Raw genomic sequence first — 24,469 nt, forward strand, 5'->3', positions numbered from 1 at the left:
AGATATTTATTGCTCCCAAGGAATTTGCATTCTAAGTTAGAGCCCCATAATTTGTCTATCCAATTTCCTCTTATCCTTTCAACTTTAATACATTTTCTTTGGATATTTAGACAAGTTACAAAGTTTTTCTTCTGTATCACTGATTTCTATTTCTGCAAAATAGAATTTTCACCTCCTGAATTTTTCATTTAGTCACAATCTATCTTTATTTTTACCTGTTCTTATTTAATTAAAAACAGTATAGTCTGTCCTGCTATATTGTTATAATTGCATTCCTAAGAAGCCTCATATCATCAAAAGGTTATTATAGAAACAATTATTTCAAGGAGAAAACTGGCTAGGGGCTAAATAGTTTCAAATGCACAATAATAAGATAATTTTTACTATAGTAATTTCAATAATAAATGTTTCTATATCTCTAAGTGTTTTTAACTTAAATTACAACTAATAAATTGATCTATCAAAAACCAGTAAGTACAGTTCTCAACATTACTGATCAAGTAATGTAAAACTCACAATATAGAGTAAGACCAGATCTTAGAGAAAAAGTTTCCAGGACTGTAAAGTAAATTATATTAGTTTGCAACTATCTACAGTAAAGAAAAGACTGTAACACCAACTGAGCAACTATTCAAATAAATCTATTCCAAATATTTTTATGAAATAAGTGATTTTCCACATTCATAACTCTAGTTTTAAATATGTCATCATATTTAAATTAATAACAGCCATACAACACAAATTCTGTTAGTATATCAGTGATGTTATCTCCAATTCTATCTATAAAACCATAGGAAGAAGGAGAAATGGTTGAATTTTTGTTTGGAACCAACCAGAAGTTCTGGTATAATTCATGTTTATCACTCCATCTCCAAAAACTGTGCGGGCATCCCACAAAGGTGGAGCCCAAGAGGTGAAGATCCCATGTCTTCAATGTGCTTCCACAAAATTCCCCTTTTCCTGTATGCTTGCAGAGTCAGCTTCTAGAGCTTACAATGAGAGCAAAGGAGAAAACAAAAAGAATAAAGGAGAACATGCTTGTGATACTCATGTATTTCAAGTCACTGGTGCACAATGTGCAAGGGGCCATCAAAAGGAAGTCTTGGGTGTGACCATTAAAATACAGAAATATAATCTGGCCAGGAATGACTTTAACTCTGCCAGCATAGGAAATTCCCAATGTAAGTCCAGGCAAGCAATACAGAAGGCCACAGGAACCTGTTAGAGAGCAACCTGGAATTGATGAAGTAGACTCTTTGTTCCTTCCTGTATCTGGAATGTGCTTATTTCTTATATTTTTATTGTTGACACATAAAATTCATTTTCAGATGGTTCTAAAGCCTTTTAAAAAGTAATTTGGTGGAACAGTATTCATATACTACAACTCATTTGGTGTCTTCCCATAAGTCCCCCAAATTGGAATCTTAAAATATGCATACTGGGATGAAAAAACAGCTTAAAAACAGTTTTGTTAAATGTCTGTTTTTTTTAATTCAATGAATGATTTTAAAAATTAGCTTCATTGTTTTTTAATTTACCATCTGTTAACTCAATAAATATGAGTTCTTAAAGTTAACCTAATTGTCTTGGAATTTGCTGTTTTTGAAGCTGATTAAAGTTATTTAAATTAATTTATTGTATATCCAGACTAGAAAAAAACATTCTGCATTTGGATAGATCTTGACTAATAATTTACAAATAAATGTGCCCATTTTTAAAGCAGAATAATTTTGTTTATGTTCCTTAGTATTTACCAGTCAACTTGTGGAGATGCAGAAATGCTGATATTAGATAATAAAAGAAATAATATATCAATACAACAAAACTTGTAGCCATTAAAAACTGTGACCAAGTACAAAATTTTCATCAACTTTGTCTCTTGTCTAATAAAGAAGAAATGAAGAGCGAAAACCAACTGGAACGCAAATTCGTTTCACCGTACATTCCCATGAATGAAAAACTGCTGTTTCTTTAAATACTGTCTAAGCCTCTGGTCACCTTGGTCAGTTTATCAGAATAAGGGTGGTCACTGGACCCAAGTGGGCTAGTGGATCTCTTCCCTGAGAATTGTGCAAGATAGAAAGATGGTCCTTTCTCTGGGTGGCTTGACAGGAACATCCATGGCTCAAGAGCGACTGGCAGCCATGATCGGCTGTGTAACTGAGGAAGGGGAGGCTGCATTGCCATGAGGAAGAAAGACAGAGGAGAGATATGGAGGGAGAAGTTAGACTGGATTCCCTCTAGCACCTCAATATTCTATTTCTGAGGTCTTCTTGCAGCCTTGACTCTGGATTCCACAAAAAAAAAATTCAGTGCTTTTCCCTTTTTGCTTAAGCTCACAGAATCAACTTTTATCACATGTCAGAATAAATGAACGAATGCACGAGAGGAAACCCCCTGGTGGTAAAGATTATTTAATCATGGATTTCTAGGCTTTTCTCCTCCCCCTGCTTTCTTTTAGATGAAGATACATTTTTAATTTTAGTATGTCATTTAGCTATTTTTTTGTTCTATGACTATTGGTCTTATGGCTCTTATGGCCTTTGTCTATCTCCAAGTTATGTTTTCCTCCAAATGTTCTCTGGGTTCAGCTTCTACATTTAGACCTATAATCCACTGCTTAGGAATTTTTGTGTACGGTATGAGGCAGGGATCAAGGTGCTTTTGTTTCTAAGTGGATACCTCGTTATTCTAGCATCATTTGTAGAAAACACTTTCACAGTGGGTTGCTTTGGTGGAGGTGAAGGAGGGGAGCATGGAGAGGCCATCTGAAACTAATTACTTAATACTAAAATGAAAAAGCAGAGATTAATTTTATTAGTGAGTTTAAGAAAACAACAGAATAATCTTCACTTAATAAAAGAATGAGTTAATAATTCACTCATCAGAATTCAGTTCTTCCATGAACTTGCATGGAATGCACCTAAAACATACTGAAGATTAATAGTCAACTCATATTTCTGTTCCATGCTGTTGCCAACTGACCCCTGTCCACTGTCTCTATGATGTAAAATCCATTTATGTTCCAAACACTGAAAGGAGCTGAGATTCAGGCTAGGACTATATACATTTGATGGAAAAGACTGTAATTGCCCAAGAATATTAACTAAAACCAAACTGATAACAAGTCAAAGCAGGATTCAGCTGCTGGTCCTGTTTGTCTGGTCTACTTCTTTGTGCCATAATTGAAGTTCTAAAGTCCTTTCAGTTGCATAAACCAGTTTCTAAGTCATCTCATGAAGATCCTAACATAATAGTATTGTATGTTTGAGACGGTCAAATTCAAACATGCATTCAAACATTCAAAGTGTGTCCAAATCTCCAAGTCCACTGATTCCCAATATGTATAAGCCACAGATGACCTGCATATAAATCTTCATGGTGCACAAAGCAAATGTTTATTATTTGCCAAAAACACTATGATAAATGGCTGAGGCAACTTGCTCAGGGACTCTGACCATCCCAAGTCTTTCCTAGGTCCTGCAGGGTCCCCTTAAAGGCTGAAGGCCTCCATATCTTGGCACACTGGTTATCCTTTTGTTAGATAGCAAGCAGTTGGCTTGCTTTAATCTAAGTACGTCTTAAAATGTACAGTAGTGGGTAGAAATCTATAGTTTTGGTTAATAAGTACATTTACGCCTATTTCTGGAAAAATTACCCCAATTTATCTTGGAGAACCATACTGCCCCTTCTTCCAGCCTACATGACTTGGTAGGGTAGCTGTACTCCCAAGTTCCAAGGTGGGTATCGGATCCAAGGCTAGCAAGGTAAAGAACTATGGCCCTGACCAGGGCAATGAGTGTAGGTATGGGTATGTGATATGCTTTGATCAGTTACAATCAGGTGTAGTCTTTTTATTGGAAACTCTGAGAAGAGGAACACCCTTTGTGCTGGGGTTTCTGTGTCAGAAAAATGGGTGCCTGAAGGGACTAGCTTATTATAGTAAAGGGAGAACCAGACTAAGAATGAAGTCAAAACAGAAGTTAACACAGAGGAAAGCAGAACCAAGAGATAGGTGGTGACATTATTTGAGCAGCTCGATGTCATTATACCTAAAGCAGTCCTTACACTGTACTTTTTAATTCATGTGTGTGTTTTTGTCCAGGGTGGGCAGATAAGAAGTGAATCAAAACCAAAAACATTGTTGAGCTGGATTTCTGCCCTTTCAACCCAAATTTCCCAAAGCCATGTGGATTCCTGGACCCCAGCTTATTTCTACCAAATCTGAATTTACGGACATGGAGCCAAGGAATCTGTACCTTACATAAACATTCAATCCGATTACTGTGCACGCTAAAGTTTGAGATCTACTGCCAATCCCCTCACTTTATGGCTGAAGAAACAGACATAAAGACCAGGTGTCTTTCACAAGATCATCCAACAGGACAGATTTATTCTAGATTCGTGGGAATTCTGAGTGAAAAAACATCTTTGCCCTCATGACATCAGCAAACTGGTTGGTTAGTTATGGAACCAGAGCTAGAATTAGGTCTGATCTTTCCTTCCTGGTGACTTGATTTCCCCAAGATCATGCTCTAATACGGTTCTTCCTTACTCCAACACATTTTTCATCTAAAATGTGAACATTTACTAATGGCAAAGATTCTACATTTGGGCAGCATTCCTTGCCTATAAAAATAGGAGGTGCTTTAACAATTTTAAGGTAAGTGTTACTAGTGTATACGATCTGGAATTTTGCAAACATTTCCACTGAAGTGATAGAAAGCAGCAGAGTGTAGCGAATGCAGTACCTGCCTCTCTGCTTGATATCTCAAGTGGCCAAAAGGTCTTTGAAAGACTCTTGTGTTTTGTTAAAAATTCATGGAGAATGTTGCATTTGTTTCCACTGTATGTGTAACTGTTTTCATAGAAATGCAATTTCTTCTAAAACCTTTAAGTACAATATAAATATTCCAGAAATAGAGGCCATAATTACTTTCTGGCTTTCTGTACCCCTGGCACACCACCAAGTCACCCAGGAGGTACTTGATTTTATCCATTACATCCCAGTCAATTCATTTTCTATTTTTGTTTGGATCCCAGGATTTTTTCCTATTAGGATAATAATGACAACAACATTAACGAAAGAAACAGTTGTTAGTCTTTACTGAGTACTAACTGTGCTGAAGCACTGATCCTATATTAATGCCAGGAGGTGAGTATACTTATTATCCCCATAATATGGATGAGGAAGTTGAGACAGAAAATTAGGAGGTTTGCTCAAGGTCACGCAAGTAGTAACTAGGATTAGAATCAGGAGTCTGACACCTGAAACTGCTTTGCCTTCATATATATATATTAATTTGCTCTGAGGCTCACTTAAAATATTATAATTTGTTCATGCAGCCCCTTTGTATTCAAAACTCATGGAACACATAAAATGGGTGATTTTTATTGTATATAAATTATACGTCAAGAAAGTTCAATTAAAAAATCAGAATTTGTAGAGCCAAGCTGTTAAGAATTTAAAGACTTGACTGTCCTGTGAACTGAGTGGTTTCAAGAATACAGATGTGCCCACAGGAAACCTACAGGAAACCAGTCAGCGCACCTTATGAAAGCATTCCTAATGTTTCTCACATTTTATGGGAGTTTGTGGGAGAGCCTGGGGTGTTCTTACAGATTGCTGCCCATGGGGTGGCAAGCAAGTGTGGTTCCAAAGCATAAGAGGAGCTGGGAAGAGTAAGTGTTTAATGGACTCAATTTTTTAAAAAATTGAGAAATGAATTATCATCAAGACAATCTTAGGCACATGGCTTTGAGAAAGACTGAGCCCTAACATACTCTGACAGATAGTAAAAAAGAGTTTGGCCTTTACTTGAAACATACCTAAGCTATACAAATGGGTCTGGTGCAGTTCTACAGAGACTGAGAATACAGAGTTTTAGGGCCTGGTACAAGATTCATCTGTTTAGCCAGTATCCCTTTTGAGGTAGGAGGACAAGTGAGCTTAGTTCTCAATAATAGATATTCTGATGCCGTGCTGATCTTTGTGTCCTACACTGAATGATTTATGCATTTTTAACAAACCAATAATATTTATTACAGAGAAACACATAAAAATTACATAAGATCAATATAAGATCATTGTACTCCTTAAACAGTCTAGCAAAGGAAGCCTATGGCATAAGAACAATTCAAAAACTGAGCTCTCCTTCTAGAACTTTAGCCTTCTTTTCTTTCATTCATTAGATCTGTAAATATTTATCAGTTGCCCCTATATACAAGGAAATTGTATACTATAAAATGGGCAGTGTTATAAAGGTCTTTGGATTATCCCTAAAATGGTTATGGAGAATCAACTAGGGCCTCCCAGGCTCCAGACTTCTCCTGTCCACTCTGCCACCAGACTGGAGTTTCTGAAGAGATTGGGTGGTGTTATCCCTAGCCTTCAGAACTTTCTTGGCTTTCTATCTCATACAACAGGAGATTTGATGGGTGGTCCTTAAAGTGACTTTGACCTATAGTCATTTACCTCCAACATGTACTTTAAAATGTGGTTAAGTTCTCAATGTTTATTACCTCAAATTTTCACTTTAATCTGAATTAGCAGCTTCTCTTTAAAAATGGTAAGATCTGACATTTAGCACCATTGGCACTGACTATCTGCCTGGACAGAGAATATACTCTCCAGATCGCCACAGTCCCCACCACTGCTTATGATTTCGCCTTGGGCTGCTTTGCTCACTTATGTCCATGCTTGACAGACCCAAGAGTTTGCAGTTCTGATGGGTATGGGAACCTGCGTAACATATCTGGAAGGTCCTTCACAATGTGTAGCTGTTTGGTTCCACGCTTTGCAAAGATTCCAAGTGCCAGTCACAGTGAATTTCTGGTAGTGCCCTAAACAAGCTTTGTCATTTTCAAGCCTTTACTCCTACTGGCTTCCCTGCTTGAAATTTCCTCCTTCCACTACCTTTTCTACCTGCAAGCTCTTACTTATCCTCAAGACTTAGTTCATGAGGGTAAGTAAACTCCTCTCTGGAACTCTTCTAAATTCAGCCAGAGTTATTTGCTTCTTCCCAAGTGTTCCCATAGCACTTTGTGCCTCTATTAGCATTGCAATGACATTTTCTTTCTGTTTCCCCAGTTGGAAAATGTGTTTCTTGAAAAGAACTCTCAATCTAAATCTCTAAACCCGCAGTCCTTAAGAGAGTGCTTGGCATCTAGTAGGTACACAATGAATATTTGTTGAACAAAATGATGGATAAGTGAGTGAATGAATGATTACTTCCAAGAGAATTTTTTGTGTTGCAAGATTTTGGTGTTTAAAATAAGGGAACTATTAAAACCAAATTTCAAAATTTGATAATGATCATGATAACTTCAGATAACAGTTCTTAAAAGTTCCTGTTTATTGTACCCTTTCCAGGAAAGCAAGTCTTGAGAAAATAAAATGTATATAGTATGAGTAAATATAGAAAAAGTGCCTTAAAGTTGATAGGGCACCACACTTTGTGAGGGAGGGGTAGGACTGCAGTGCTGCATCCATAGAAAGAGAAGATGCTAAAAGGAGTCACAACATTGCTCCCTATAAGCTGGTGGCTTCTCTGGCAGGGTTTTCCCTGAAGATTGCAACATTTGGGCCACAAAGTGGCAAGAAGGGATCATTTAGCTGGGGGCTATCAGGGGACAAGAGTCACTGCCAGTATGGCAGTCCTCAGCACCATAGCTCCCCACTTGGGGACACAAAGTAGGCTACACTATCTGACCTCATTGTGATGATTCCGGCAACTAGTCCTGGCCCATTAGTTGTGAGCCAAAGTGATGTGTGTCACTTCTGGCTATAGCATTTAAATGCCAGCATGAGACCTTCCAGAATGATCTTTATTTTTGCCATAGCAACATTAAACACTCAAGATGGCAACTGCTCCATCATCCTGGGATCCTGACTGACAAAGCATTCATAGAATGACCACGAAAACAACTTTTGCTGTTGTAGGCCACTGTGAATTGGAATTGTTTGTCACTCTGGCATAAGAAAGCCTATTCTGACTCATACAACAGATCTGATCTGTTTTACTGCAAATGGCAGAATTAAGACTAATGGCTGGAAGTTTTAGGGAGAACAATTCTGTGCAATTTAGGAAAAAAGTGTACAAAGATGTAATGAACTACTTAGGATATTGCTCATTCATTCACACAATTGACACTGAGCTTTATGCTGTGGTAAGTATTCTGTAGGCAAAACTCCTGCCTTTATGAAGCTAATGGCTTCTTTATAAGCTAGTGGCTTCTCTGGCAGGGTTTTCCCTGAAGATTGCAACATTTGGGCCACAAAGTGGCAAGAAGGGATCATTTAGCTGGGGGCTATCTAGTAGGTACATAATGAATATATGTGGTAAGTATTCTGTAGGCAAAATCCCTGCCTTTATGAAGGTAAGTGGTGAGTTCTCCTTCACTCAAGGAGTTTACACTGATAGCCCCTAAAGGTTTGACTTGGCAAATAAACTTTAAAAATACCTTCCAACCCAGAACTTCAGGATGTTTATTTCCTCTGTTCTAGAAAAGAAAATATATATATATTTTCTCAAGTATCTTTGATTTACAGATCTATTGAATTTTTTTTTCACATTTTAATGTAATTTTCCCAGCAAATTAGTTCCTTGAAGGCCAATACTGTTTTATCTCTGCTTTGCAACTTTCTCATACTATTTAGTAGGGAATATTTTATTTTCTATTCTCTGGGGAAAATAATAAGCTTTTGACACTAGCTAACATCATTGACCATTTGATATGTTTCAGATTGACTTCTCTTTCAACCAGTTAAATTAGATCTGTACTTGTAAACAAAATCTGAGAGCACAAACGTATTACCCTAATAACTTTCAGGCAAAATACATTTTCTTCTTGAAAAAAAGCCTTAGCCCTGTACTATCAAACCTGTGGCCAATGAAAATATTTCATTAACATCTTAATTCAGTAAATATGTAATGTATTCCTACTATGTGCCAGGAGATAAGGTTTACTTAAAAGTTTATCAAGATATGCACTGTACTCATCATTACATAATTCTGTATAAGAGAACATATGAGTTCTCTGTATAAGATAATTTGGGGGAAAAAAGCAAATTCAAAAGGTTGGGGCAACATGTTCTTCTGGTTTAATGCAGGGGAGCACACCACACCTTAAATTCTGTGGGCTTAGTTGATAACTTGGGGGGAGTAGATGAATAGGTAAGAGTTCGTGAGGGAGAAAAAAAGTCCCCCCTTTTTTTTCTATTTTGATTTCTGTTAAGCTTCATTTCAGCTCTCAGAATTGGAGGATCAGCTGCCTGCTAAAAGAAATTGCTAATAAGCAGTAATTAAAGACTGAGAATTTATTCTTTCCATTCCGAACCTGATGTCATTCCCAGATGGAGATATTGGTACTAGTTAGGCGATTCAGCATTTTGGTAAGTTAAGGCAGGAGGATTTGGTGTCTCCTGGGTCCTATAAAGGCAGAAAGTAGTCCAGGAAGGAAAACTTGTGTTTTATTCTGTTTTGCCCATTGCAATCATTTACACCCTTTTGCTTTGCTTTTCAGAACCAGGAGTTGACGTGGGTACTTGCCTCTTAAAAAGCAAGGGGCTAGTTCTCTAAAAGAACACTAATTAACAAACTTCTAATAGTCTTATGTCTTTGGAATTGTCTCTGCACCAAATGACAATCAACTGAAAAAGATGGATAAATTCTACTGAATTCAATACCCATTGATAGAAAAGAACTGGCATATCAGAAAAAGGCATGAATACTTGCCTTATTCTCCTTTATTTAGAAAAACCACACACAAATACAGCACAGTTGATGTATACCAGGACTTGAAAGTATAATCAACCACTGTGTAAAAGATAAAATAAGACTGCACGGATATCAGGATTTTCCCAGCGTGCTTTATTCATAGACATCTGACAGAAGAGGACCTAACAGAGCTTTTAGGAAAAACTGAATTCTCAGCCCACAGTTACTTTCCAGGAACTTCACTGCAAATACTGTTCTGCACTGGCGGGATGGAGATTTTAGCAATCTCCTTCCTGCTTCCATAGTTTTCTTCTCTCTAAATGCAATTATTTATGGGGACTTAATGAGAGAGCAAGCCTTGTGTGAAAGGAACTCAAGAAAGTGCAGTTCTAAAAATACATCGAGGCGGCTCTACAGTCCTTACTGTTACTGACATTTTGCAGTTCAATCGAAGAACTACACACACACACACACACACACACACACACACACACGAAGAGAAAAGTAAAGACTGTTTTCCTTTTTGCAATTCCCTTAACTTTGAGTAAATAGTACTAATTTTCTGTTGTCATACTCATAAAGCAAATTTCCCGAAGACGACACAACGCAAAACAAAAGACCTGTTAGCTGCCTCAGAGCTGGGGGGAAGAATGGCAGAAGAGGGGCAAAGTGGATGGAGTGCCCACTTTTCCTTAGGGACCTGGGGTTCTGAACCTCCAGTCACCCTCATTTGGAAGAGGTCTCTGGAGTTCCAGACCCCTTTTGGGAAACCCCCCATCATTAAATGCTCATCACTTGCCCTCTTTGCCTCTATCTCTTTGGAGAAATTGGACCTCAACTTGGGCGTCTTTTTCCAGTGGGTTGAAAAGTACTGCAGCAGATTGGTGGATAAATATTACACAACTGGTCAGGGGCATGGCGCGGGGGTCTGCAAGAGGGCCCCCTTCTCCTCCTTCCGCCACGTGCTCCGCAGATGAGGTGCAGCGCTCCCGGCCCGGGCGCTGAGAGGGGCGAGGGCGAGGTGAAGGGAGATGGACAGAGCTGGCAGTAAGGGAAGAAGACCCTCTAGGAAATATCGCCTCCACCGAACACTGACGGGAGAAAAGGCTGGCCCACATGCCCCTAGTGGGGAGCAGTACACCCCAGGCACGCTGGTTTGGGGGGTTTCGTCAGGGCCTCTCACCTGACTTCCTCCTCTGCTGGCACACACACTACAATCACCCCTTCCCCCTCCCCCCCAAAAAGCCCAGCCAAACAACGAACAACAAGAGGAAGCCGCGGGCGGCAAGAGGAGGGGTGCGCGTGGTGGGGGCCCCCGGAGAGGTGAGGGGGCAGGGTTGTCGACGTCGAGACCCGAGCCGCGCACCCCCAAGCGCACACTTACCCCTGGCGGCTGAGGTCCGGTCTTCGGCGCCGGGTCCGGTGCGCGTCCCTCGCCAGCCGAGGTCCCTCTGGCCTGCCGCCCCCCGCACCGCGGCCGGCGGGCTGGGAGGGAGCCTGGGAGCGGCTCGCGGCGGCGGCGGCTCGGGCTCGGCTCGGCTCGGGCCCCAGCGCGCCTGGGGTGGCCGGCGGCAGCCGAGGCTCCGCCGCCAGGGGGAGAAGCCGGCTGGGCGCTGGGGAGGCGGGCCGGGCCCTCGCCGCCCGCCGGCCAGCCCGCGCCGCACCCGCTTCGAGGCGGCAGCGGCGACGCGGGGCGCGCCGAGCCCCCGGGCGCAGGGCGCCGGCCCGAGGAGCCGCGGCTGGATGCGCGCCCCGGGGGGCTGCGGGCTCCCGCGGGGGGCGCCCGGGCAGCTCCGGTGCGCCTCCAGACTGCGGGCGCGGCGACCGCCGGGCGGAGAGCAGCTCCCGCCGGCCCCTTCCCCCTCCGCCCCCGCCGCCGCCCCCTCCTCCTCCCCCCGTTAACATCCCCTCCCTCCCCCTGCGCTTCCTTCCCTTGGCCCCGCGCGCTCGCCAGCTCGCTCCTCGCCTCGCGCTCCCCTTTAAACGCCCACTTCGGATGGGGAAAGAAGACAACTTGAAGTCAAGTTGCAATTAACTTCCGCGGCAGCCGCAGCTTCGGCGGCGGCGGCACAGGAGGCAGAAGCCGCCGCCTCGGAAGTCCGACGCCGCGCTCCCGCCCGGGGAGCTGCTCCTGGTCTCGGGCCCGCACTCGACAGCCACCGCCGCCCCAGCGCCCATGCCTGAGTGAGTTCTGCTCCTTTGCCTCTCTTTTTGAACCTCCCTGCTCGTACTTTTATCTCTGTGTTTCTCTTTTCGGAATCGATCCAAACTTCTCTGTAGTACCCACCCACGGCGCCCCTTGTTGGGGCGGCCCGGCGCCCATGGCCGGGGCCCCCAGTGACAGGGATCTTCCGAGACCCTTCATCGCGCTCAGCCGGAGCCCCGAGGGGTGGGCCGGTCGAATGAGGGGAGCACCCGGGATGGGGGACTCGAAGATGCCATTCATTCTCAGGGTGTGGGCACACCAACACACCTGCCTGGCAGACCCTGGCGGAACAAACTCCTTCAGGTCAGCCGTGTGACCCCTTCGGAAGAGAAAGGGGGATTCAAAAAGGCCGAAGGGAGCAGAGCACACGGGGAAAGGGAGTGCCTCTCCGTGCGTCCCGGAGCCAGGCTGGCGGAAAGGTGCCCGGCGGAGTCGGCTGGCGGGGTGGAAACGTTCCCCGGACGGATCGCCCATAAGCTCAGCATCCTTCCCGGGTCCCTCACCGCCTTCCTCCGCCCCCCGCCGGGGCGGCTGGCTGGCAGCGGCCGCGGAGAGGGGCCTGGGAAGTTTGTGGCAACTTCTCCATCCCGGGAGCCACTCGGGCGCCAGGGCGCTCAAGTTCGAGCCCGGAGTTTGAAAGCCGCGGCACTCCTTGTTTGGAGCCCTGGCCGGCTGTTGTGAGGTGTGTCCCGAAGGGGTTCCTGGAGTGATGACGGGTTTGGGATTGGGCTGGAGGCAGGAAGAGGTGCTGCCCCTCTTTGCAGGGACCAAAACATCACAGCTGCGGCCTCGGGGTCCGCACCGTGTCCCCCACCTGCGGTCCGACCCGAGAGTGGCAGCCTTCTCTGCGCGCGCCACTGGGGAGGCTGCCCAGGTGGCAGAGCGTGGGCTAGGGCAGCCACAATGAGAGGGACGAAGCAGGCAGGTGACAGGGCCGGGGAGCGACACGCGCGTGCCAGGGATATGCACTGAGCAGGACTCTTGGGGTGACCCCCGAAGATGGAAAGGGGCTTAGGGCTCTCGCTGGAGGTCTTGGCCTGGACCTCCGCGAGGGCTTGCAAATTTCACTTACAAGTGTCAACCACAGGATCGCCTCTCAAAGTGCCCTGGTTGGCAACTTTGACCTCTGCTCCCTTCCTCAGCGAACTTTCTCGGCGGCGTTCCGGGTTTCCAGGCAAGTGTAAGACTTTTACTACACATGGTTGTAAAAGAGACAGGGGAAACAGAAAGACGTCCTTTTTCAGGAGAAAAACCCCCTGCCCCGACTTCCTCCTGGGGATCCATGCTTGCATCCTTGGAGTCCAGGGGACGTGACTTTCCCAAGAGGACAGAGGCGGGAGTAAGAATGAATAAAACGCGACTCCTCCGTGTCAGGTTTAGTCCTTAAAAGTTCCTACAATTTACCGTGTTGTGCTGCTGACAGAGTAACTCATCCCGTTGAAACTTCATTGAAACTTACACCCTATCTAAAGTGGATTTTTCTGAGATATCAGGAATGTAAGATTTATTTTACAGTCAAATATAGCTGCAAAAAGACTGCAGTTTAAGAGTGGAGAAAGTCAAGGTTCAGGTGTTTGCTCTAAAACCCTTTAATCTGCTGTGTGTTACTAGTGCTTTGATTTAGCAGCAGCCCTTTATTCCTATTGCATATTATTTTAGTAAAACAGTAGTACATTCATCTACTGACTGCTCCAGTCTACTGGCAAAAATTAGCATTCAAGCTAACATTTTTGACAAATGTGCAGACAGGAATAGCATGAATAGGCATCTTAAATATTAACAACCTAAGCATCTGTTGTGAAACAAATTTAATATATTTACTCTGTTTTTCTCACATTGTTAGAAAAGGTTATAATAAGTGCATAATTTCAACTTTAGTTAGCAGAAGTAACTGGCTGTATCTTTCACTACCTCTCCAAGTGTTTAGCACAATCACCAGACATAAATACTTTAATTAACTTGGTTAGGCACATTATTAAATACACTTTAGACCATGTGTATACAGTGTAAAATGTAACAGAAGCAAAATGTGTATCCTGTTTGTGCACATTTTGAATGACTATGCATTTTATAAATATACCAAACATGTTTATTCTTCATCTCCATTCGACACTACTTCATATTTTCTCTAATGGAAACAATATCTTAAATGTAGAGTTGTTCAGTTATATGTAATTCATAATATGTAAACAGTAGCTATAAAGTACAAAGCATTGTTAAATTTGAGTGTGGCTACATGTAATAAGATTATACAAGAGAAATAAAAATCACTGCTTAATTTTGTATTCCTTTCTGAATAATGAATACAAATGATGATGAAAAAAGAACAAGTAGGGATTTCCCTCCTGAAGTACTAGTGCCTTAAAATGTGTGTGGGGAGCGGGTGCGGGTTAAGGGGGAGAAGGGGAAAAAAAAGACATAGAGAAAGAAGACCCAAAGAACTTCCAAAAGTCTGAATAGTTATTTCCAGAATCAATGCATTCCTCATTTTCCCACAAGCTGAAATATGTAATAAATAATAGTTCTTTGTATGAAAAAGTATTCAAAAGGAATGCCTTTTGTTCAGTTGTTGTAGTAAATTAATATATTCTTTGGTTGATAACCTACAAAAGTAGTTCTTTTGTCTCCCAGCATTTTAAACAAGCCCAACAAAGTGAATATTGGTTTATTTCTGCAAAAGAAGTCTTTTGCCAGCTATATGAACCTGCGATTGAGTAAGATAGGATATGCTGAATGATGGTTAAGAAAGAGTGCATTAAATTAGCAAAGACTGAAATATCTGGAGGAGATTTTCAATTTTCTCACATGATAGGTTGTGAATTGTAAATTAGGCCTAAAAGGTCAGGTGACAGGCACCTGTTCCTCATTATTGTAAAAATCTTTTGGTTACAAACACTATTAAGCTAAACACAACATGGATATACAGCAGGGACGCTATAAAGCACTCTAGTGGTTTTCATCTGCTCTGTAAATTTCCAAAAGGGCCATACATAGATAAGCCCTTTACACAAACAAATTTTTTCCAAGATGCGTTGTGTGGTTTTGGATGATTCTTATCTTAGTACTTGGGATTGAAGTGTATAAAATAAATACATATGACTGAATCAGTCTTCAGACTGTGTCTAGACATGTTGTAATCAAATGCAAAAATATTATTTTAAAGCCCCTTTTTTCTTTAAAATTGATAATCAGAATTTGTTCATTTTAAATAGACCTCTCCCCAGATTGCCTCTTATACTTTTTAGCTAAGATGAGCTCTCATTTTAAATGATGCCATGAAATATTTTGCTCAACCCTTGTGTATAAGGAGAAAATTAGTTGCTACATAGCATCATAGCTTTGTGCTATACAGAAAATAGAAAGAAAACCCCATTTTACAAGACTGCTGTTAGGAATGGTATCATCATTTGATCTTCAAACTTGCCACTTCTCCAGGAGAGCTCACTAATAGTTCTATTAGAATTAAGGAGTGTGATTTGATTTTTATGAAGGGTTTACCTTTAGATATTTCAGAGAACAGAATAAGCATGCATAGGGAATGGAGGACCTAAGTAGCACAAGGGTGGGAAATATTAAAGGTGCCAGTTGCTTTTAATTAGCAAAGGAGAAGGATTTTGAATAAATTTGGTAACTCAGATTATTAAATTCTATATCTAGATATGTTGTTAGTCTTTTTTTGGTTTAGGATAGTTTCTGCGTATTATATTAAGTACTCATTTTTGGTATTTGTGATCAGATTACAGAACAGTCATTACTCTTGCTTTTCAAATTGATTTGGTTTTCAAACTCCAAAACTCTGGGATGATTTTAACAGATTGGTTTACATTTTGACAGAACAGAGTTAAGTTAATTAATAGATCAGGCACGAAAAATCATCCACGGTAGGGTGTATTTTCTGGTAAAATGAAAGTTATGTTTCAGCATTATGAGCATCAGGCTTCAGTAATCTGTTCCTCGTGTGGAATGAACACTTCCTACTTCAAGCTAGCAGGCACCTACTGTTTATTTACGCTGCATTAAACTGACAGCTCAGCAATCAGAGGAAAAATATTACTTACCTTCCTGAAGTAAATACCAGTTTATAGGTTAGTGCACGTATTTATATTCCTGTCACCACTAAATAACCGCTCTGTCTCCATTTTAATATCTACCTGTACTATAATCTAGAGCTTCAGATTCTTCCTGATTAGGGTAGGGGTCGAGAGGAGTTTTTCTTATCATTTTCCAAAGGCAAAACCTTTAATGAAGAGTAATTTCATCTACTCATTTCTGTCGTGTGAGAACCAGTTGAAAGAAGTGGTATGCTCTTTTACTTTACATACCTCAACTCTAACATCAAAACCTCAAGAGAATCTGCATGCCACTTAACATAGTCATCTTAGAGCAACCTCAGGATTCTGTCAAGTTTGTGTTTCTAAATAACTTTCTACAAAGTTCCAAATAGATTAAACTATTTAATTACTTAGATAATAGCTTTGATAAGGTATTTTCCCTTCCAAGTTTTAGGTTAAATGTTTCAATTTTCAATGGAGATCTGAAATATGAATACAAAAATGGGGCTCATTAATTGATTGATTGTTGTTAGCTTTCCTGGGAAAATAGACAGCCTCCTTAGCTGCCCTCTTGTTGAGCTGCCAATCTTAAGATAAGGTAGATTTCAACTTTCATCTAATGCTACATGCATTTCTTGTTTTCTTTTTAATTACAAGTCCTTTCTCTTTCAAGATCCATGGAAATGTCAAAATACTGTTAAAATTGAATCCCAGAACTTGTGACTAACTTGAGAAATGCTTATTCTCGCTTGCATTCTATAAGTAGCTCTTACATGCCTGTCTATATACAGTTGTCAATCTCTAATCACATATTGCATTGACAGAGCAGAATGTGGTCTTAATACAGCATATAAATCAAATCTATTAAACAAGGTTCTTCTCCTTTGCTATACCAAAGAAAAAAGTGTCTACTATGGTAATTTATATATCATTTCTAAGTGCTATTCTCAATGGTAAGTCTATTTAAACTTGATGTCTTCATAGAGTGTGATCAACACATTAACACACATTATTTAGTACTTTTGAACTTATGCCAATGGTACCTTTTGTTGTTTATTTTTTAAAATCTTTTTTAAGATCAGATACTTCATTTCAGAGTAAATAGATACAGATTGTGTGTATATATATTCAGGGTGAGATTTAGTAGCATAGCATTTCTCCAGCATATTGGCCTATTTTTATTCTTATAAATTATTCTGTATCACTTCCATAGTGGTGGTTGTGTGAGGGTTCGTAATAGAAGTCCTAATCATCTCTTTCAATGGACTTTTCAAGGATCTAATTCAGGTTATATGATGATGATCTAGTTATGAGAAATGAAAATTCATTAACTGCTACCCCAGCATTTATGTCCCTAGATTCTCCTAAAATTTGTTCAGTCCAGTTATTTGACATTTGGTAGTGAAGTGCCTCGTAATCAAAAATAAAGAGTTGGTTCAGTTTTCAGTGGAGGAAAGATCTTGCTGGATAAAACATTTAACTGTATTGCACTCATCACTCATTCTAGAGCCTGCTTATGGTTGCACAAATTTTTTGAGTACCTCGGGGTACAGGTCCCCCAAATGAAGCTGAAAACGTTTGCAAAAGCAGCAGATGTCAGGCTGCACCTGGTTGTGCCTTCACTAGAATATCTGTGAACCTGTATTGGCGCCCCCCTCCTTGGTACCCCTTCCCCCAGGTGTGCAGGAAGTGGAGGGCATTGTACCGGGTTAAGTGGGTGGACTCTACCCAGAGCTATGACCTGATTTGTGACGCACCCTCAGAACTGCAGTAATGGTCCAGCTGCCTCACAGGCAACTGGTAACCACCTCATTTGAGGATGCTTCTGCATTGCTAGCAGTGCCAGAGAGAAGTTCATCACTGTCACCTCATCAAAGACTAATTTTGAGAGCTTTCCTGTAGGGCTAGGTTTGGAGAGCAGCCTCTGATATTTTGGAGGGTAAGTGCCAGAAATGTTCCTCTCAGTTCCATATGGAGAATAGGGACTATGGCCACAGGCAGAGAGACAGCATTTAGTTTGTGAAGGAGATGTCTGTGTTGGGATGTTGCTTTTTCTCAGATAGATTTGGGACCAGATACCAACAAAAATTCTTCAGTGGGAATTCTACTTGGGGTGGTGAAATACGGTAGGTATCTCCCAGGAGAAATTACTAGACCTTCTTTCCTTGAGATGTTTAAAGAAAAGGTAGTTAGTGATCTGTGTGAGGGGGAATTCTTTAGATGCAGTTTTCCAGGAAACCAGGCATATAGGAGAGTTGATTGCTGGAGGTTCCTTTCTAGTCTAATTCATTGGTTTCTGATATGCTGTTAAGAGCATGTAAATGACAGTTTGAGCTTTTAATGTTTATAATGTTAAGGACTTTAAGGTAAAAGGTTTTATGCTATAAATATTTTATTATAATAATTATTGTAAATAAAATAGAACCTAGTGTATGCAGATATCTTCTGAAATGGAGATAGTCTTGAATATAGCATATCCATAATTAGCAGTTTGAGGTTGAAGGCAACTGAGTTTTCCTGTTCCAGTGAACTAGACAATGAAATAAGTGGGGATTAACAAGAAGTCTTGTGATTCTTGATGTAGCAAGACTTTTTTTACCTATTCACTCATAAAAATATTTTATATAGAACTGATGAAATATTTAGAATTGATAAAATAATCCCAGTGTTTCCCGTTACATTTTCACCAACCCAAATGATACCTGGATATCCTGTTTTAATGTTAGACATATCTTCAGACTATGGGAAAAAAGAATATCTTAATAACTAGGCTTTGAAAATATTTTCTAGAGGTGAACTCTCTATTGGGTGGTTTAAGAGGACTCATAAATGGTTTAGAACATTATCTTAAAAGTTAAAAAAAAATCACAGCCTTACTTTGAATGGGATCATTGTATTTTAATAATACTGTATGCCTATTAGTGTTATTAGAGTAGTAGACAGTTAATTACAGCTTTTACTGAGACATGTTAACTGTATATTAACAGTCATGTTAAAAAAGAATGATGTATACTCTTACATACAAGCCGCTGCTTGCTAGACTTTTAAAATATTTCTTTAAAATGTGTGGAGTCAGAGTTTCAGGCCAGAATCATCAAAATGTTGTCTACTAAAACAATGTAATTGTACAACTTTTCACTGGGGTATACAATTTTCTTCCTTTTTCTCCCCCTTCTTGTCATTAGTAATTGGCTTTGATCACTTTGCCACTGGCATTAGAAATTGTTGCCCTTCAGCAGTTTTCGCATTCCCACATTGTATTTTGAGATCTTACATTTACTGGTTTTCTGATGATTTTGGCCAACATAAGCCATTAAAAGCTTCTGGAGTTGATTTAGCACTTCTAATACTTCTTTTTGTGGACTCATGTTAGCTACTGTTTCATTACCCAAGTTATATTTTCTTACAGTTCTCTAGAACCTGATATTTAAGACATATTTAAGCAGTTGATCACAGCAGTTGTTCCAAGACTATTTCTTTTCCAAATCTCAAACCTGGGTTTTTACTTTGTCTTCTGGCATCTCAGAACAATGGGTGCCTGGAACGAGAGGAGTTTAAAGCTGGACATAGTCTTACTCAGGCAGTTCTACCAGATTGGTTATTTGAATTTCCTTGGTTAATTTGTATACACAGACCTTGTAACCTTGTAATACAACACTGAAAAATGCACTAGTATGCTTAATTAATGAATTTTTAGGTGCTGTTATTTATTTCTACAAGGTATTAAAGTACAAAAATTCAGTGTAAGTACAAGTCTGTGTTATATAAAATAGAAACTTCAACAGCTTTCTGTGCCTTGCTTAGAAAACACTCATTAGAGATTTGCTAAATTAGTAATAAAATAGTGAATTTAGCTTGCGCTGATAATGATTTAATGGGAGACTTTTCTCTCTAATTTTCTCTTTTTACTGGGGTTATCTGAACACTTAATCTACACATGCCCCTGTATTCTGGGTAATTGAATGTTTTTCTTCTCTAACTATGTGCCCTGTCATTTGTTGACAGTAACAGGGGGTCTGTTTTATCCTCATTGTCTGACCTCCAGGATTAGGTAAAGTATCTCTGTTTAGGTTCTCGGTCCTTTGGTGTTTGATTGTGGTAACAAACTGTTATGGAGTCAACACAGAGCACTCCCCTGAGGACCTTGCTGTTAGACTATCATGGAATAATGGTCTTTCTGTTGTTCTGGGATCAAAAATATTATGGACAAGTAGCCCAAGGCTGACTGACTACCTGTTCTTTCCTACAATAATGATTTTTTTCAGGGTCCCATTGAATAAATGTTGGCATGATTATTGCATAAAAAGGTTCTTTCCATTGTAGCTATGTACGTTGTTTAAAAAGTGTTTTAAGATTTAGGGTACTTACCTTAATGAAGATTGCACTCCATTCCTTAAAATTGACACTAGAGTTGCAATCAGGTTGTGTTAGCCGCATCTGTAACATGCTGAAAAGTACTGGGCATTCTGTGAAAGTCCTCTTAAAAAGGCACTAACTTTTTAATATTTATTTTCATTTAAAAATAAGTATGGGGCTATTTGCCAGACAAACCTATTTAGTTACACAAAGGAAAGTATTCCTTAAGTGGTACACTGCTGTGTGACCTATTACATTAGCATGCACATTCTGTCTCTTTAAAAACAGTCTCCTCTATTTGCCCTATTAATTGTTGATATGTTGCCATCCAGGAGACAAAAATTAGAGCTGTAATTAAATAATCATGTGATGCTCCTTAGTGCCAGTGAGAGCAAACTCATTTTTCCAGGCCCTGATGGTCACTGATTATTGTATTACTACTGGCTTGCCTTTTTTTTTTTTTTAATGATTCTATCTGTAGATTACCTAACTACTGTCCTTCTTTTCAAAATTAAAAGAAAGTAGAGAACATTCAGTCTGTTCACTGGCTAGAAGTCCTCAGGGATGTCAGGCAGACATACCTTATTTTTGCTTTTGGTCACCTGGTAGGTTCTCTGGGGAGGCTACATCACTGGTGTGGTTCCTGCCATTTAATTTACACTGGTGTTTTGGCTGGGATGGAGGCATATGGGGAATGCCAGGAGAATTACAAAAGGAGCCGCGTATTAAAATTCAGAAATGATTAAAATTGAAATAAAAGGATGCTGCTTCTTTGCCAGTACTCTCGCAGTCATAATGACACATAGAGATTAGTTTCCACCTTCATCTTTTCCTTCTTTCTCATTTCCTCTTGCTTATTGTTGACACATTTTCCTTATGTCTGTCTCCCGTTTCTGTATCTTTTTGCACCATTATGCATTCCTATTTCTCCCTCTTTCCTTAAGCACGGAGAAGCCTACTTAACCTTATTATAACAATAACAGAATAGGCTATTAATATTTAATATGCAGATGATTAAAATTTCTCTCCCTTAAACATAGGTCAGCTGTATTATTATTAACCGGCATGTAATTTTTCATTTAAAATATTCTTATTCTGCCCTTGCTGTTTCTGAAATGTAGTCTACTTTAGTAGTGACTTAATACATAATATTTAGAAAACTGTGGTCGGCTAGTGAGAAAAGAACTTACCAGTCATGGATAATCAATTATGCATGAATTCAAGTGTAACAGATGGAATCTGGTGAGTTAAAGTTTCTCTTTGCCTTAGTTTTTTTTTTTTGTTTGTTTGTTTGACACCTGTCTCTTACATATAGATAAACATCTACTGTAGCATGTGAGAAATTTCCATACATCTTTATATTCTCTTTAAAGTGAACTTGATTTTTTAAATTTCAGGGCAGAGAAAATTTTATATGGCTCCCAGATGATCAGATTATTTTCCATTACTTTAAATAAACTGAACCTGCTCCCGCTTGACTTGTGAAGGGTCACTCAGCTAGCTAGTAGAGACTGAAGCAAGACCAGATCTCACTATGTCATTCATCATCTTTTGTGGAAGTTGCTTAATAACAGAAGTGTTATACTAACTCTGGGTTTGAAATAATTTCTGATGAAAATTGTGGTAGACTTATTTTAAATTGTGGACTGTTGTATGGCATGCAAATAGCATCTGTGAACATGTGTCATGTTATGCTATATGTATTTTACATATACATTTATTCATACTTGGATGTTGGCCAAACAATTGGATTTCCGAAATCTACTGAGACTCTCCCAAGATTTGGTTTGTTTCCTAAACTGTGGCATATGCCATCTGGGAAGATGCCTTTCCACTTGCATGCAGTGTTGTAAATTCTTAGTGACCCAAACCCCTTTGTGCAAAGTGAATTAAAAAGTTATTTTTGAGAGTCTTGTGACCTTCCCAGAGAGGTAAGTTTAATTTTCATTAAATCTAATGTGGATATGTAGTATTTTTCACTTGTAGAAGTCACAGAACAGTGGGTATTGTCTTTCTTTAAAGCAATACAATCTCAAACAATTACGAGCTGGTCCCTGTCAAAATTTTTCATAAATATGCTGTTTGTTTCTCTCCCAAGTGTATTTATATGTAGAGGTATATAAAATACAAGTGAAAATAGGATTTACAGAATAAATATAAATAAGTGATTAAAAAATAGCCTCAAGGCTCACTAGTTCTGTTTTTTAAGTTCTACTGTACCATTATTTATCAACTTTTTGCTTCCTATCAGCTGGTAATTTGCATGTTTATTTATAGTTCATGTTAGTTATCTAATGAATTAAATTCCACAATAAACACACTAATAAAGAAAGAGGCACCTGTCAAATAGGTACCTGGGTATGCTCTAGTGACAGCTCTACTGTGAAACTTCTTTTAGCATTTTATTTATGCTTTTATATATAAGAAATGTGTAATTTTAATTTGGTTATTTTGAAATTCATATTTCATAATAATGCATCAAAAATACAGATATGTAGGTATGAACTTTAATGATATATAATTTATACATGAATATCCAATAAATTAAAAGCTGCCATTAATATAAAAGTCCCTAATGTAAAATCAGTAAGAATAAATAATAGGAAACAGAATATAAAGAAATATATTACAGAAAAATTATTACAAATTACTATATGCAGAAATACATACTTTAATCCTACTTACTATAACTAAAAGGTGATTGATTACATTTGAAAGCTTTTGGGGCTTTTTATAACAAAAAATGTATTCTTTTATTAAAAAATAGAATCTAAAGTCTTTATGCAAGGACAGATTATAAGTTATTACATTGACTACATTTATACAGTTGCCACACATCTGCAGCTCTACTGCACATTTTGACACCTTAAGTGCTGTTTAATTGGGAGGGTCTACTGTTTCATGAGGGTAGTTAAATTTTACTTGTTTGAAGAACATCCAGAAAGACTTTTTGGACTTAAGATACTCTTACTGGTTTGTTTTTGTCTATGCTTCCTTCTCTTATTTTGCTAATGTTTAGTAGTATAAATAAATGCAGAATAAACAAAATATAGGAAAAAAAGTAGAATAAAACCTGAAAAGAGAACCATTTTGCATCAGAGGACCATCAGATTACCTACTTTGGGTGGGATCTTGCTCTCTAATTACCAATCCATGTTAATTATCCTTGGGTCAGGTATTCATCATATGAATTAATTTCCTAGCATAGACTGGGCTGTGGCCGTTGGTGGGTAAGGACAAAGAACTGGAAGGTTGGTGACAAGGATGGGGTTATACAACACAACAAGGATGTGTTGTAGCTCATTGTTTTCAGCTTCATTTTTATGATAATATATATCTGTCAATCTGAGGGATAGATGAAAGATTGTTTTAAGTTTTTTTGTTGAAAATTTTTTTGGGGAGGTAAAGGGCAAATAACACAAAATATGCCATTTGACAATTTATAAGTGTACAATTTCATGGCATTAATTACATTCTTAGTGTTGTGCAGATATCACCACAGTCTGCTTCCAAATCTTTTCCATCATCCCAAATAGAATGTGCTTTAGTTTTGAATTAAACTCCTTTGCTTCAATAAAGTTCAAGCATTACAGTGGCATTTAATCATTGTCTGAGTGTAATGTGGTTGTTTTAGGGTGGCTTTCCTTCCTGATGGGCAGCCTCTGTCCAGTGCCTTGTGGTGATGGGCAAGGCAGTACACTGTAAGATACTGACTTTGACTGACATTCCCCAAAGATGATCTGGACTAGGATGCAGGCCCATTGTCTCCTCAAACTGTTTCTCCCTCCAATTAAGCCAGGAAAAATTAGCAATACCATTCACTTCACTGAAAGGATTTGGTTGATTTGTCTTGGCTAAAGGTTGATTGGGAATGTTGCTCTTTGACTTCATTGGAATTAAAATCCCCCAAACTTCCTACTGCCAGACATCTAGGGGTGTGGTTCCCTGGCATCGGCCTCCAGCATGGGCACTGTGGGCACTTCGATTCTGCTGAAGTGCAATGACTTCGTCTGTAAATTAGTTGAACAGGTTTCAGCTATTCAAGGAGAATCCCACTCACAGTTGAAGTTTTCTGGGAAAAAAATCATGCTCAACTACATTCAAAAAAGAGTTAGAGGGCAGAGAGGTGGTTCTGG

At 39.6% G+C, this 24,469-nt stretch overlaps 1 protein-coding gene across 1 annotated transcript in view; it reads left to right on the forward strand.

Annotated features, from left to right (window-relative positions):
* The first annotated feature begins 11,673 nt into the window (after window positions 1–11,673).
* SATB1 (SATB homeobox 1) overlaps window positions 11,674–24,469 on the forward strand; it is a 93,512-nt gene continuing 80,716 nt past the window's right edge. Inside the window, exon 1 of the mRNA XM_036901040.2 lies at window positions 11,674–11,903. The gene's annotated coding sequence lies outside the window, so the exon portion shown is untranslated. The remainder of the gene's footprint in view (window positions 11,904–24,469) is intronic.

Source organism: Manis pentadactyla, chromosome 14, assembly GCF_030020395.1.
Source record: "Manis pentadactyla isolate mManPen7 chromosome 14, mManPen7.hap1, whole genome shotgun sequence".
NCBI classification, from domain to species: Eukaryota; Metazoa; Chordata; class Mammalia; order Pholidota; family Manidae; genus Manis; species Manis pentadactyla.